General features: G+C 42.6%; 2 pseudogenes; both read right to left on the minus strand.

Moving 5' to 3' along the window:
• Positions 1-4,232: 4,232 nt before the first annotated feature.
• LOC134983240 (5S ribosomal RNA) lies at positions 4,233-4,351 on the minus strand (annotated as a pseudogene).
• Positions 4,352-7,863: 3,512 nt separating this feature from the next.
• The window catches only part of LOC134983225 (zinc finger protein 271-like), a 152,442-nt pseudogene continuing 144,187 nt past the window's right edge, over positions 7,864-16,118 (minus strand).

Consider the following 16,118-nt stretch of genomic DNA (forward strand, 5'->3'; position numbering starts at 1 on the left):
GGTACGGCAAATCGCGGACAGGGTAGATTGTTGGGAGGGGCTGGTAAAGACCCGGCGATCTTGGTGCATGTTGGCACCAATGACAAAGTTAGTGGTAGGTGGGATGTCCTTAAGAAAGACTATAGGGACTTAGGCAAGAAACTTAAGGCAAGGACATCTAGTGTAATATTCTCCGAAATATTACCAGTGCCATGCACTAGCCCAGGGAGGCAGAGGGAGATCAGGGAGGTAAATGTGTGAATTAGAGGCTGGTGTAGGAAGGAGGGGTTTGTGTTCCTGGAAACCTGGGTGGACTTCTCAGTCAGGCGGCATCTTTGTCATGATGGATTAGAAGGTTGGAGGAGCTTTTAAACTAGGAGCCTGGGGGGAGGGTTTAGCTAGAAGCTGCGGGTTCATTAGTGAGAGCAGTAAGGATGGGGGTAGTGAACAATTTGGGGGTGGAAAAGGGGGAAGCGTAAGATCAGATGGCAAGGGTATTTGCATGGGTATTGACACCGGAAATACTGACACAGGTATTGCCAAGATATTCCCAATTTATTACCTAATGACGAGTATGGCTCAGCAATACGGTATATAGAAAGTAATGTGCATAGCATAAGGGAGGATACTAACATCAGGGAGGGGGGTTTAGAAAGTCTTATAGATCAGATAAAGATAGTAGAGAGGAAAGCTGTATTAAGCATGATGGGAGGAAAGGGAGGGAGGAGAATAACAGTCAGTAAGGGTAAGTCTAGAAAGGCTCTTGTAAATATAGATAAGATACCACTAAAACAAACAGGCAATGGAGAGGCTAAGCTAAGATGTATGCTTGTGAACGCAAGAAGCCTATCGGGTAAAATGGGGGAATTGGAATGGCTTGTATCAAAGTCTCAGTATGATATTATAGGTATTATGGAAACATGGTGGGACGACTCTCACAACTGGGTTGCGAATTTGGAGGGATATTCTCTTTTCAGGAGGGATAGGGCTACCAATAGGGGAGGAGGGGTATGTCTCTTTGTTACACCATCTCTAAAACCAAACTTAATAGAGGGTATTTTCAGGGAGGCTGGAGATAACGTGGAGTCGCTATGGGCTGAGATCACAAGTGGGGGCACAGAGGCGAAGAAACAAGTCATTGGCACGTGCTACAAGTAACCGGATATTAGTGTACATGACGATGAACAACTCTTACACCAAAATGAAAAAGCTGCGGGAATGGAGGACATCCTAGTGTTAGGGGATTTTATCCTGATATAAATTGCAGTAACGATTCATGTGTAAAAACTAGGAGCAGCAGGTTCTTAAATACATTAAAGGATCAATACTTAACTCAATTAGTCGAGGACCCAACTAGAGGTAAAACTATTCTGGACCTAGTTTTACCAATAATGTGGACATTATATCAAACACTAAAGTTGGGGAGACTTTGGGAAACTGACCACTATATGATCCCATTTGACATCAGTTTCAATAAACAGCTATAAGGGAACAACTAATACATTTAACTTTAGAAAAGCTAATTTCAATATGCTGAGACAGGCACTAAACGAGATTGATTGGGAAGTTTTGTTTCATGGTAAAGACACAACGGAAATGTGGGATGCTTTAAAAGGGTTGCTTGATAGCAATATTCACAAATTCATTCCCATGAGCAGTAAATGCAGGAGTACTAAAAACAAACCAATGTGGCTTAATAAGGATGTCAAAGAAGCAATGGCTAAAAAGAAGCGTGCTTTGAGGAGTCATTCCAGCATTACAAGGAATGCAAAAAAAAATGCAAAAAAGTAATAATCGCAGCAAAAGTTGTAAACAAAAAGCAAATCGCTATAGAGAGTAAAAGCAATCCTAAAAAGTTTTATAAATACATAAACAGTAAAAGGTTAAAGAAGGAGAACGTAGGCCCATTAAAAGATGAATTGGGAGCTTTAATAAACAATGATAAAATAAAAGCGGAAATACTGAACAATTTTTTTCCTCAGTATTCACCAGGGAGGATCAGTCGGAGAAAGTAGTGCATAAAGATAGTGAAGATAATGACTCTTGGCTGGATACTTGTTGACCTCGACATCTTCGGATTATCAAACCGAATAAATTTGCACGGCTGGACGAAGATTCGGAGGATGATACTGCGGAAATGACGGTGGAGGAGGGGACTGCTCCCTCTAGCATCCAGAGGAGCAGCCCCTCTGGCACAGTTGGGACAAAAGATAGTGAGGTACCTAGTCAGATGGTGGTGGTAGGGGACTCTATCATCAGGAAGGCAGATAGAGCAATCTGCTACCCGGACCATGATCGCCGTACAGTCTGTTGTCTCCCGGGTGCTCTAGTGCGGCACATCGCGGACCGGGTAGATAGATTGTTGGGAGGGGCTGGTAAAGACCCGACAGTATTGGTGCATGTTGGCACCAATGACAAAGTCAGCAGAAGGTGGGATGTCCTTAAGAAAGACTATAGGGAATTAGGCAAGAAACTTAAGGCAAGGACATCTAAGGTAATATTCTCTGAAATATTACCCACGCTAGTCCGGGGAGGCAGAGGGAGATTAGGGAGGTAAATGTGTGGCTTAGAGACTGGTGCAGGAAAGAAGGGTTCGTGTTCTTGGAACACTGGGCGGACTTCTCAGTCAGGCACCATCTTTTTTGTCGTGATGGATTGCACCTGAATGAGGAGGGGGCAGCGGTGCTGGGGGGAAGGATGGTTAGAAGGTTATAGATTTTAAACTAGGAGGGTTTAGCTAGAAACTACGGGGCATGCAGTGAGAATATTGGGGATGGCAGTAGTAAATGAAATGGGGGAAAATTTGGGGGGAGGGTAAGAGCAGCCGGTAAAGTTATCAACATGGGTACTAAAAGAGGTTTTACCAAAGCACTAACTAATGACAATTACAGGTCATCGTTGCTACATAAGGTGAAAGATGTCCCTAACGCAAAGGGAAATACTTATCTTATTTGTATGTATGTAAACGCCAGAAGCATTACTGGTAAAAAGGGCAAATTAGAAATAATTGCAGCAAGCAAACAGTATGATATTATAGGCATTACTGAAACTTGGTGGGACGAATCTCATGATTGGACAGTCAAACTAGAAGGCTATTCGCTGTTTAGGACAGACTACATAAAAGGGGTGGAGGGGTGTGTCTTTACGTAAAACCATTTTAAAAAACTGATATATGGGAGGATTTGCAGGAGGAGACTGTAGATACGGTCGAGATGCTATGGGGTAGAAATTGCATGTGGCTAAAAGGGAATAAAAAAGGTAGTATTGGGGGTATGCTACAGGCCGCCTGGTATTAATGTATCTAACGAGGAATTGTTACTGAAGCAAATTGAAAGAGCAGCAGGAGTAGGAGACATGGTAGTGATGGGAGATTTTAAATATCCAGAGAAAAACTGGAAAAACGATTCATGTGATACTGCTAGGGGTAATAGGTTCTTAAACACACTTAATGATAACTACTTAGTTCAACTAATTGAGGAACCCACCAGGTACAATGCAATCTTAGACCTGGTATTAACAAATGTCAAAGTCGAAAAATATTGTAATGCATATGCCCTGTACTAACCCCATGCACATGCCCGCTGCGCGTGCACTCAGTCCGCCGTGCGTGCACATATCCGCAATTTACGTAGGATCGCTCCTGCGATCATGCGCGTGATATGGGTATTTACGACGGAGTTTGTGAGCGCGTAGAGGTTTATTAGAACATTACATATTTAACCCAAATAGTGTACATTTTAGATATAACTCCCTTGCACCACATCAGCGAGTATCAATAGTTTAAACAGTTCCAGGACTAAGGGATTCGCCGTTGCATGATAGGAAGGGTCAGATAAAGGTTGGAAGGTGATGTCTAGTATCCTATAACATGGGGTGTGGTCTTTTATAAGAGAAAAAAGACAAAGCCAGCTATATATCTTTCCAGGGCACACTTATGAAAAAATTAATTAATAAGATGATGAAATATGAGAAAATTAATACTTAAAAAGAGAGGGAGAAGGCAAATATAGATGAATAATTTTTCAAAGCATAATTGCTACAATTTTGAGCGATAGGATTTAGATGAGCGAATTTATCTTTATTCCCTTAGTGGTCTAGAGATTTCCTTAATTGATAATTTTTTTATTGGGAATAGGGTAACTCCGTTGGGTTCAGCTGTAGCCTGTCAGACTAGCACAATTAAATGAAAGTAGAAATGAAATACCTGGATCTGCACAGAAAATCGGAAGGACACAAATGACTGGAGAATAAAATACCTACAGTACCTAGTATTCCCTGGTGGTCTCCCAACCGGGTACTGACCAGACCCTGCAGTGTATGGCTTCCAAGATCAGACGAGATTGGGCATACTCAGTGCGGTTTGACCGTAGGTGGATATTCTCCAATCTGTGCAGTCAATTCCAGTGTGCGGATACTCATACACATTGTTTATTTTGAGCATATCATAAATGCCTGAATTATTGTTGGTATAAGAACAGAGCATTAAGCAACATTTGTGCTGATTGTTATACTAATGAGAGCAAAAGAAATCAGGCAGTGATGTAAGTACAATAGCTGAGTATGATAATCTAACAGGGATTGATCCCCAATAATGCATAAAATTCAGTGCAATGAGAAACACACAGGAGATTATATATAATTGTCTAACAGGGATTAATCCACAATTCTGGGTGTATATGATTTAGCACACAAAATTCCAATAAACATTAGTTCCCAAAAGCAGATATCCTGTGGTTATATCATATTTTAGCAAAATCACAAATTGAAGATACTTCAACAATCCTAAAGATATATATATATATATATATATATATAGTAAACAACAAAGCAGGCGGCACTCCAAGTCTGTTTGAGATTCAAGTGTATTTCATACACAAGTGATCCGACGTTTCGGGGTCCAAGCGCCCCTTGACAAACGTCGGATCACTTGTGTGTGAAATACACTTGAATCTCAAACAGACTTGGAGTGCCGCCTGCTTTGTTGTTTACTATCCAGTTTTATCTGAGATGGCACCCAAGCACTAAGTCCAGGAGGGGGAGTGCCGGTCCTCACAGCCTGTCTATATATATTGAGGGTGCCTTTAATAGGGCGAAAGAAAGAAACAAACAGATCTGAACTAGTGATGTACAAACAAAGAGAACATGACCAGGAGAGATTCTCCATTCCATTTATAACTAAGTACAATACTAAAGGGAATGTTATTAAAAAGATCTTACAGAAACATTGGGATGTTTTACATCTAGATCCGATACTACAGAAAGTGATTCCAACACACCCACAGGTAGTATTTAGAAGATCCTGTTCCCTTAAGAGTAAATTAGCTCCTAGTAATTTGAAGAATGTTACTGTACCACGAGCTGATAGATTGGAGGGATTCTATGCATGTACTAAATGTAAGGTATGCCAATATGTTAATAAGGATCATAAACAATTTTTTAATTCCAATAATTCTAAATCATGGAAAATTAAGGGGAAATTAAGCTGTCTTAGTACATATGTGATTTATCTTTTAGAGTGTAAATGTGGGAAACGCTATGTAGGCAAAACTAAGCGAGTGCTTAAATTGAGGATTTTGGAGCACACACGTAATAGCATTCATAAAGTTGAAAACCATAGTGTGCCACGACATTTCACAAATTGCTGTGACTCACAATTACGAGGTTTTTCATTTAAAGCTATTGAGCGGGTAGAATTGGATGAGAGGAAAGGTAACATCCTCAATTTGCTTTCAAAGCGAGAAACCTTTTGGATCTACACACTAAATACACTGGCTCCAGATGGTTTGAATGAAGGCTGTGATATTGTGCCATTCTTGGAAGGCTGACACTGTGTGCATGTATGTTAGAGTGTACCAGTGGCAGCGGCTACGTCCCGACTGGTGTGCTCGAATAGCATGTACGCGGCAAATGACTGAAGAGAATAGACACATTAGCTTTAAAGATCAGAACGATTCTAATTAATTTCCACTGGGATGTTTTAGAGAAAAATATTATACAAAGGTATTACACAGAGGGTAGGATATATACCTTTGTGTGAATGGATCATATGAGCTAATTTGCTGTTCATTCATGTATGAGATGGACTCCAGCTGTAATGTTAATTAATAGGTTCATTGATGTGAAATCGTGTAAGGATATTATTAGTCTTGGATAATCGATAATGAAAATGTGGATAATTTGAGCTTATCTTCTGTGATGTAATTGTGGAATGCCAATGGTTTATAAGTTGTATGAAATGTCTATTTGTATTTTTAAGTGAAATCATGTTGTAATTAATTAATTGAGAACAATACCTACAACGGGTATATAAAGAGATCAAGTTGTTAATTAACCACACCCCCTGACGAAGTACCTGACGTACGAAACGCGTTGGCCGTGGCTAAGTGACGTAGACGCCATCCCCCGGATTCAGAGGCGGAGACCAGACGAGCTGTGGTTCGGGAGATATACTGGCTAAGTTGCGGTGGAAACACCATGCTGATGAATTTTAACTTTTAATGTATGTAATCAAATGCTACAAAGTAAAAGTTGTTACTTCTTATATAACCAAGAGTGCGCTCTCCATTTTTTGACTATATATATATATATATAGTATAAGGTATAGGGTAAGGACTGTCAAGGGAATTGGAGTGGGAGGGAGTGGGAGCCCACAGGTACCAAACTGGGTAAAGAGCAGCTTTTAGGAAGGAAATAGGTAAGCCAGACCCTGTGGTTGACCCTTCTTTACCTCATGCAGGGTGGCTCTTTGGACTCTCCAGGTCCTGGGGAGTCTGTGGATTCTTCTTGCCCACTACCTGGTGGTTCTGTGGTCATCTCAGGCCACAAACCTCCCAGATGTCAGGCCTCCAGATAAACATGAAGGTGGTCCTGGGCTCTGTAGAGGAGGAGGTGGAACAAGCAAAGGAAAGTTGTGTCCCTTCTTAAGGGGCAATGGTGGACATTGTGAATGGTGAAAGGAAGGTTTTTGTGGGCAAAGAGTGAGTTATGCCATATATACCAGAAGCATGGGTCTTCAGCCTATGGCCCTCATTCCGAGTTGTTCGCTCGCTAGCTGCTTTTAGCAGCTTTGCACACGCTAAGCCGCCACCCTCTGGGAGTGTATTTTAGCTTAGCAGAATTGCGAACGCAAGATTAGCAGATTTGCGTATAGAAATTTCTTTGCAGTTTGTGAGTAGCTCGAGACTTACTCTGCCACTGCGATCAGTTCAGTCAGTTTCGTTCCTGGTTTGACATCACAAACACACCCAGTGTTCACCCAGACACTCCCCCATTTCTTCAGACACTCCCGCGTTTTTCCCAGAAACGCAAGCGTTTTTTCGCACACACACGTAAAACGTCCAGTTTCCGCCCAGAAACACCCACTTCCTGTCAATCACACTCCGATCACCAGAACGAAGAAATTTCTTCATAAAGCCGTGAGTAAAATACCAAACTTATTAGCAAATTTACTTGGCGAAGATGCACTGCGAACATTGTGCATGCGCATTAGCGACTAATCGCTCCGTTGCAAAAAAAAAATAACGAGCGAACAACTCGGAATGAGGGCCCATATGATGTGCCACCATTAATGTGGCTTCTGTCTTGTCCTACCAAGCTTGATTTATGTGCTTTGTAATTTTTTTAAGCAGGATAAAGGCTGATTTTTTTATTTCTGCAGTAGACTAGAATAAGCCCAGACAGTCCCACTTCCATTATACCACCGGAATGTGATGGTCAGTGACCACCGTGCCATCACTTACCTGTATGCTTACACGAAACAGAATGATGGAACACTTACACGGTTTCTTTACATCTTCTGGGATCCACTCCGAGATTAGACATTATGGCGTAATTACTCAGATAGGAATATAAAACAGAATAAAAATAAAAGCTATAATGCAATAATTAGATGCAGACAAAAGCTTTTATTATGAAATCATACAGGGGAGTATCCGCACCATATAGATGTAATATACAACAAACCAACGCAGATGGAACCTGGGTGACTCTAATGCACATGGTAATGTACAGGGTATATATGGATAGGATCTTGTATCTGAAAACACTCTGACACTCCTTATCAAGATGAGTGTCTGCAACAAGTTAGGTAAACTAGAAGTGAAAACACGTTCCAATGGCCGCCATACTTTCGTGCAGCAATACAGATTGTGGAAACTGGTATTAGACATTCACATTTACACAAAGCACAAGATACAAAATAAACAGCAGAAAGAAGACCTAAGCATTTGGGATGTATTATTTAGGAACTAAATATACAGACGGGTCCTCCGTTATCTTGGCTGGCTGAGGCGTTAGTCGCGATCAGGCATACGCAGCGTACCTGGGCGCAAGGAGGCGCGCCTAGTCGTAGGAAGGCACACAGAGCGTTTGGCGTTACCTTTGAGTGTAATACCTAAGATCATCCACCGGATGTCGCTTTTTTAAATCACCAATGCGCAAGCGTGTGGTCTCCATTAAAATACAATACTGAACTACAGCGTAAGAACTACTTTACTGGTGCGTCTCATTACGCTACATTATGCTACAGTATGTCATAAAGTCTATAACAGTATATACAGTACAGGTGCAAATAGTACAGCATATACAGATGCAAATGAACGTGTTACAGATACAGTATGGTCTATTGATGTTAGGGATATGCGAGTGTCCAAATCCCGTAGTATTAAGTATAATGGGGAGAGATAGAAGCTCCTCCCTAAGTTTCTGGATGCCAAATCCCTGTATGTATAGTTTATACAGACGCAAATGAACGTGTTAAAACACTTGTGTATGCAGACACAACTAATGTAGCTCATTGACTTTACAGTATGTACAGTGCACAAAATGAGTGTCCGAGTCCCCTAACGGCATAAACAAACACCAATGGGGAGGAATCGCTCTTTGCAGTACTTTTACACATGAACTTGAGAATCTTCCATGCAGTGCTGTGGGCTAGCGATGAAGGCTCCGGTCTGCCACGCTGAGTACCGGGTTCGATTCCCAAAGTGTCAATTTTTTTTGTGTTCCAGTGACATTCACTTTATTATTTTTTCTGTGTAATCCATTGTAAAACATTCAACAGAAGGGTGCACACAGGTTTCACACAAATCGGGGTAAATCTGCAGGAGTGACTCATTCACTATCTAAAATACACAGCGGTAATGAGCACGTATAGACATACCAGTAAATATAAATTAGTGTATTCTGACGCAACTAACTGTTCGAGCAACACAGTACTGTAGATCGTCGGCGTTAGAGAATCTGTGTTGTACATTATAAGCTGTTCCTGCTAATTAGTACTCTAATAGAAAAAACTGTACAGAGATACTAAGGACAGTGATTTGGCATCCAGGAACTTAGGGAGAAGCTTTTATTTCTCTCCATTATACATAGAAAGATTAAACTTGCCACTCTACGTTACAAGCTGTTCGTGCTATTTAGTACACTACTAGTGTACTAAATAGCATGAACCCCATCACAACAGTTGCCCAGATCAAGAACACTCTCCAGGAGATAGGTGTATATGTGTCAAAGTCAACAATCAAGAGAAGACTTCACAAGAGTGAATATAGAGGGTTCACCACAAGATGTAAACCATTGGTGAGCAATAAAACAGGAAGACCAGATTAGAGTTTGCAAACAACATCTAAAAAAGCCTTTACAGTTCTGGAACAACATCCTATGGACAGATGAGACAAATATCAACTTGTACCAGAGTGATGGGAAGAAAAGAGTATGGAGAAGGAAAGGAACTGCTCATGATCCAAAACATACCAGCTCATCAGTGAAGCATGGTGGTGGTAGTGTCATGGCGTGGGCATGTATGGATGCCAATGGAACTGGTTTCCTTGTATTTATTGATAATGTGACTGCTGATAAAAGCAGCAGGATGAATGCTGAAGTGTTTTGGGCAATTTTATCTGCTCATATTCAGTCAAATGCTTCGGAACTCACTGGAAGGCGCTTCACAGTGCAGATCGACAATGACCCGATGCATACTGCGAAAGCAACCAAAGCGTTTAAGGCAAATAAGTGGAATGTTATGCAATGGCCAAATCAATCACCTGACCTGAATCCGATTGAGCATGCATTTTACTTGATGAAGACAAAACGGAAGAGAAAATGCCCCAAGAACAAGCAGGATCTGAAGACATTTGCAGTAGAGGCCTGGCATAGCATCACCAGGGATGAAACCCAGCGTCTGGTGATGTCTATGCGTTCCAGACTTCAGGCTGTAACTGACAAAAGGATTTGCAACAAAATATTAAAAAGTAAAAGTTTGATTTAAGATTCTGGAAACAAAGGAAGAAACAAGAGAGCGACTATGGTGTAGTATTTTTCAATCAGTTTTGTCTAGTGATGAGCGGATTCGGTTTTACTCGGATCTCAAAACAGAATCTTATTGGCTATACAAAACACATGACATCTGTAAGCCAATAAGATGCCGTTTTGAGAACAGAGTAAAACCGAATCCGCTCATCACTAGTTTTGTCACACACAAGATTATAGCGTACGGATTACGGCTTGACACATGGCGTATCATTCCCCCATTCTTTAGTCCAGGTTACTACTGGGATCTAAATGCTGCTAGGAGACACAAAGAATTGCTATATAGCGTAGTATATTTCCGTATGTGGGATTAAATTCAGTTATCACAAAATGTATATGCGTACCAGATAAATATTTGCATATCAGTATGGATATTGTATCCAGATCTTCATCTAGGAGATGGTAATCAGATCGCCCTTGGAAAATATGTCAAAGCTCAATTCACGAAACACTGATCCGGGCTGCGACCACATTAAGTAGTAAAGTATTTTTTGTTGATCTGGACGATCGCACTGATCTGATTTACAATATTTGATTTAGGATTGTTTAGTTTGTACCATTACTTTTGGTCCCTTAAAAAGTGGGAGGCACATATAAAAACCATTTTAATTCCTACACAGTTCACCTGATTTTGATGTATATACCCTCAAATTAAAGCGGAAAGTCTGCAGTTAAAGCACATCTTGTTTGTCTAATTTCAAATCCATTGTGGTGGTGTATAGAGCCCAAAATATGAGAATTGTGTCGATGTCCCAATATATATGGACCAGACTGTATATTGCATGACGCATAGGAGATAGGATTGACCCTTGCGGAACATTGCATGACAGTGATAATTATACTCCAGAAGATTTAAATGGTTCCGTGCTTGGGTAATGTCTAATATGTTCAACAAGAGCGGATTTATTTCTCTCACAGCATGAAAATGGCTTCTCACCTGTGTGACTTATCTGATGTTTAACAAGATTTGATTTAGATGCAAAACATTTCCCACACTCAGAACAGGAATACGGCTTCTCACCTGTGTGACTTCTCTGATGTTTAACAAGATCTGATGTAGATGCAAAACATTTCCCACACTCAGAACAGGAATACGGCTTCTCACCTGTGTGACTTCTCTTATGTGTAACAAGGGCTGATTTCTGTGTGAAACATTTCCCACACTCAGAACAGGAAAATGGCTTCTCACCTGTGTGACTTCTCTGATGTGTAACAAGATTTGATTTAGATGCAAAACATTTCCCACACTCAGAACAGGAATACGGCTTCTCACCTGTGTGACTTCTCTGATGTATAACAAGACCTGATTTCTCTACAAAACATTTCCCACACTCAGAACAGGAATACGGCTTCTCACCTGTGTGACTTATCTGATGTGTAACAAGATTTGATTTATATGTAAAAAAATTCCCACACTCAGAACATGAAAATGGCTTCTCACCAGTGTGACTTCTCTGATGTGTAACAAGATCTGATTTCTGTGTAAAACATTTCCCACACTCAGAACAGGAATACGGCTTCTCACCTGTGTGACTTCTCTGATGTGTAACAAGATTTGATTTCTGTGTAAAACATTTCCCACACTCAGAACAGGAATACGGCTTCTCACCTGTGTGACTTCTCTGATGTGTAACAAGATTTGATTTATATGTAAAACATTTCCCACACTCAGAACATGGAAATGGCCTCTCACCTGCCTTAGCTGGCTGATGAGTAATACGGTTTGTGTTCTGTGTAAAACATTTGGCGTCTGTAGAACAGGGAAACTCTGTATCTAATCTCAGAGCTGTAATAGATGCACCAATATCAGAGTGATCAGGAGAACATTTCCCAGGATCAGGGGGATTAGTTGATAGAGCTGGATGTATAATTGGGGTAATGGGATTATCTCCTGGAGAATCCTGTCTACTGTCATTATCTGTTATGTCACAATCCAGGGATAACATTAGATGTACTTCTGAGATATTCCTGCTTGTGGGTCCATCTGCTGGAAATAAAATACAAAATATATATAAAATGAGCAGACAAGACCCAGGATGTAACAGGACACAATATATAATTCTATAACTGCCATTTTTTTTTACCTGTAATCAGTGCTTTTATGTTTATTAAAAAAACAAAAGATAGGATGCTTAGACTGGAGCTTGATCAACACTGAAGGCTCAAGTGGGATTACTAGAGGTGACACAGACGCTCATATGGGATTACTAGAGGTGACATGGAAGCTCATGGGGGATAATAAGAGGTGACATGGGCGCTTATGTGGGATTACTAGAGGTGACACAGATGCTCATGTGGGATTACTAGGTGACGTGGGCGCTCATGTGGGATTACTAGAGGTGACGTGGGTGCTCATATGGGATTACTAGAGGTGACATGGACGCTCATGTGGGATAACTAGAGGTGACACGGGTGCTCATGTGGGATTATTAGAGGTGACATGGGCGCTCATGTGGGATTACTAGAGGTGACGTGGGCGCTCATGTGGGATTACTAGGAGGTGACATGGATGCTCATTTGGGATTACTAGAGGTGACATGGACACTCATGTGGGATTACTAGAGGTGACACAAACGCTCATGTTGGATTACTAGAGGTGACACAGACGCTCATGTGGGGTTACTAGAGGTGACATGGATGCTCTTGGGGGATTATTAGAGGTGACATGGACACTCATGTGGGATTACTAGAGGTGACGTTGGCGCTCATGGGGGATTATTAGAGGTGACATGGGCGCTCATGTGGGATTACTAGAGGTGATATGGACGCTCATGTGGGATTACTAGAGGTGACACAGACGCTCAAGTGGGATTACTAGAGGTGACATGGATGCTCATGTGGGATTACTAGAGGTGACATGGACGCTCATGTGGGGTTACTAGAGGTGACATGGATGCTCTTGGGGGATTATTAGAGGTGACATGGACGCTCATGTGAGATTACTAGGAGGTGACATGGACGCTCATGGGGGATTATTAGAGGTGATATGGACGCTCATTTGGGATTACTAGAGGTGACATGGACACTCATGTGGGATAACTAGAGGTGTCACGGGCGCTCATGTGGGATTACTAGAGGTGACATGGATGCTCTTGGGGGATTATTAGAGGTGACATGGACGCTCATGTGGGATTACTAGAGGTGACATGGATGCTCTTGGGGGATTATTAGAGGTGACATGGACGCTCATGTGGGATTACTAGGAGGTGACATGGACGCTCATGGGGGATTATTAGAGGTGACACGGATGCTCATTTGGGATTACTAGAGGTGACATGGGCGCTCATGTGGGATTACTAGAGGTGACATGGACGCTCATGTGGGATTACTAGAGGTGACATGGACAGCTCGTCTGGGCACAGATTCAAACTGAGGTCTGGAGGAGGGACATAGAGGGAGGAGCCAGAGCACACTAGTATCCAAATTCTTTCTTAAAGTGCCCTATCTCCTGCGGAGCCCGTCTATACCCCATGGTCCTTACAGAGTCCCCAGCATCCTCTAGGATGTAAGAGAAAAGAATATTATTTTTTGTAGCAAAACTACAAGTCCCAGCAAGCCTCCCCCGCAAGCTGGTACTTGGAGAACCACAAGTACCAGCATGCAGGGGGGGCGCTGGTACCTGTAGTTCTACTGCAAAAAAAATACCCAAATAAAAACAGTACACACACACCGTGACATACATGTACACCGTCACACAAATACTTACCTATGTTGACATGAAGCAGTCGGTCCTCTTCACCAGTAGAATCCATGGGGTACCTGTAAATAAAATTGTACTCACAACAATCCTGTGTAGATCGGTCCTCTTCAGAGTTTGTAATCCACGTACTTGGCAAAATAATAAAACGCAAAACACGATCCACGCCCTGCCTTTCCTCGACTGCCGGGACCCCCTGTGACTGCTGTCAAAGAGGGTCCCTTCAGCCAATCAGTGAGCGCCACGTCGTGGCACTCTCCTGATTGGCTGTGCGCTTCTGAGTTGTCAGGCGGCGCACTCGAGATACAATGTAGCGCATAGGCGCTCCATTGTATCCAATGGTGGGAACTTTGCGTCAGCGGTTGAGGTTACTCGTGGTCAACCGCTGACCGCAAAGTTCCCACCACTGAATATAATGGAGCGCCTATGTGCTATGCGCCGCCTGTCAGCTCAGACGCGCACAGCCAATCAGGAGAGTGCCACGACGTAGCGCTCCCTGATTGGCTGAAGGGACCCTCTTTGACAGCAGTCATGGGGGGGGTCACGCCAGTCGGGGAAAGGGGTCCCATGTGTAAACATGGAACCCCTTTCAGTGCGTGGATCGTGTTTTGCGTTTTATTATTTTGCCAAGTACGTGGATTACAAGCTCAGAAGAGGACCGATCTACACAGGATTGTTGTATAATTTTATTTACAGGTACCCCGTGGATTCTACTGGTGAAGAGGACCGACTGCTTCGTGTCAACATAGGTATGTGTGTGTCGGTGTGCATGTATGTAATAAAGTTATACTGTCACGGTGTGTGTGTACTGTTTATTTGGGTATTTTTTTTGTAGTAGAACTACAGGTACAAGCGGGCCCGTTTACCCCCCCCCCCCCCCCCCCCACAAGCTGGTACTTGAGGTTCTCCAAGTACCAGCCTGCAGGGGAGGCTTGTTGGGACTTGTAGTATCAAATTGTAAAACTTTGCAAAAGTGTTTGAACCTGACCAAGTAGCTGCTCTGCAAAGCTGAAATGCCGAGACCACTCGGGCAGCCGCCCAAGAAGAGCCCACCTTCCTTGTGGAGTGGGCTTTTACTGATTTTGGCAGCGGCAATCCAGCCGCAGAATGAGCCTGCTGAATCGTGTTACAGATCCAGCGAGCAATAGTTTGCTTTGAAGCAGGAGCATCCAGCTCTTTGGATGCATACAGGACAAACAGCGAGTCAGTTTTCCTGACTCTAGCCGTTCTGGCTACATAAACCTTCAAAGCCCTGACCACATCTAGTAACTCGGAATCCTCCAAGTCACGAGTAGCCACAGGCACCACAATAGGTTGGTTTATATGAAAAGATGACACCACTTTTGGCAGAAATTGTGGACGGGTCCGCAATTCTGCCCTGTCCATATAGAAAACCAGATAGGGGCTTTTATATGACAAGGCCGCTAATTCTGACACACGCCTAGCTGAAGCTAAGGCTAATAGCATGACCACCATCCACGTGAGAAATTTTTACTCCACGGTTTTAAGTGGCTCAAACCAGTGTGACTTTAGGAAACTCAACACCACGTTAAGATCCCAAGGTGCCAATGGAGGCACAAAAGGGGGCTGAATATGCAGCACCCCTTTACAAACGTCTGAACTTCAGGCAGAGAAGCCAGTTCTTTTTGAAAGAAAATAGACAGGGCCGAAAACTGGACCTTAATGGAACCCAATTTTAGTCTCAAAGTCACTCCCTCCTGTAGGAAGTGAAGGAAACGGCCCAGCTGGAATTCCTCCGTGGGGGCATTCCTGGCCTCACACCAAGCAACATATTTTCACCATATACGGTGATAATGTTTAGCAGTCACGTCCTTCCTAGCCTTTATCAGCGTAGGAATGACCTCATCTGGAATGCCTTTTTCTGCTAGGATCCAGCGTTCAAACTCCATGCCGTCAAACGCAGCCGCAGTAGGTCTTGGAACAGACAGGGCCCCTGTTGCAACAAGTCCTGTCTTAGAGGCAGAGGCCATGGGTCCTCTGAGAGTATTTTTTGCAGATCTGGATACCAAGTCCTTCTTGGCCAATCCGGAACAATGAGTATTGTTCGCACTCCTCTTTTTCTTATGATTCTCAGCACCTTGGGTATGAGAGGAAGAGGAGGGAATACATAAAC

The sequence above is a fragment of the Pseudophryne corroboree genome (assembly GCF_028390025.1).
Source record: "Pseudophryne corroboree isolate aPseCor3 chromosome 3 unlocalized genomic scaffold, aPseCor3.hap2 SUPER_3_unloc_10, whole genome shotgun sequence".
Lineage (NCBI taxonomy): Eukaryota > Metazoa > Chordata > Amphibia > Anura > Myobatrachidae > Pseudophryne > Pseudophryne corroboree.